This window comes from Elephantulus edwardii, unplaced genomic scaffold (genome assembly GCF_000299155.1).
Source record: "Elephantulus edwardii isolate Elephantulus edwardi_28Jun2011 unplaced genomic scaffold, EleEdw1.0 scaffold00160, whole genome shotgun sequence".
NCBI lineage: Eukaryota > Metazoa > Chordata > Mammalia > Macroscelidea > Macroscelididae > Elephantulus > Elephantulus edwardii.
The window spans coordinates 6,248,268-6,249,374 of NW_006399910.1; positions in this window are offsets into that span (position 1 = coordinate 6,248,268).

Consider the following 1,107-nt stretch of genomic DNA (forward strand, 5'->3'; position numbering starts at 1 on the left):
AGTATACAGTCATTGTACCAAAAAAGAAGTGACTGACACAGAAGAATTTAAAGAAAAAAACATATGATCAAGAGGCATAGGTGATAAAGGAGGAAGTGCACACTGTTCTGAAGGACTTGGCAAAAAATAAAGCCCCAAGAATTGATGGAATACCAATTGATATATTTCAGCAAACGGATGCTGTCCTGCATGTGCTCACCAACTTGTTCCAAGAAATCTGGAGGGCAACTATGTGGCCAACTGACTGGAAGAGATCCATATTTATTCCCATTCCAAAAAAAAGTGACCTGACAGAGTATGGAAATTATCAAACAACATCACTAATATCACACACTAGCAAAATCCTGCTGAAGATTATCCAGGAAAGACTGGAACAGTACATTAACAGAGAACTATCAGAAATACAAGCTGGATTTAGAAGAGGTCATGGAACTAGGGACATTATTGCCAATGTCAGATGGATCTTGGCAGAAAGCAGAGAGTGCCAGAAGAATGTCTGTGTTTTATTTACTATGCAAAGGCATTCTTTAAAAATTGTGGCTAAGATTGAGGAAAATGGGAATCTCAGAACACTTGATTGTGTTTATACAAAAGGTCACCTCATATAACAGCAAAGAGGCATCTTTCAGGTAAAACCCAGGAAAAACCGGCCGGAGAGGGAAGACGGGAAGCTGCGCACTGGGGAAGGCTGCCTCGGATAATAGCAAAGAAGCATCTTTCAGGTACCCAGGAAAAATCGACCTGCGGCCCTCGGGCAAAAAGGAAAACATAATCTACACAGGAGTTCTAGAGGACACGTCACCTTCCCTTGGAGACAGTACAACTAAAGAGACACTGGTCAAAAGGAAAAAAAAATGTCAGCAGTTGACGTGTTTGGAATCAAAGAAGCCAAGAAAGCTTAAGATACAATCTGTCAGATCATGGGTTGGACAATAGAAGATATTTTCTGAAGGGACTTGGCAGATGTGAAGGGTTATCCTGGTGGATGGTGGAGCTGGGAAGTAAGTGGGTCAAGGCACTGGGTTAGGGGTGGGGTCAACACTGTAATGCTTAACTCCACAGTAAGGGATTTATCTTTCACTGCTCCACAAATTGCTTGTCTGTCAG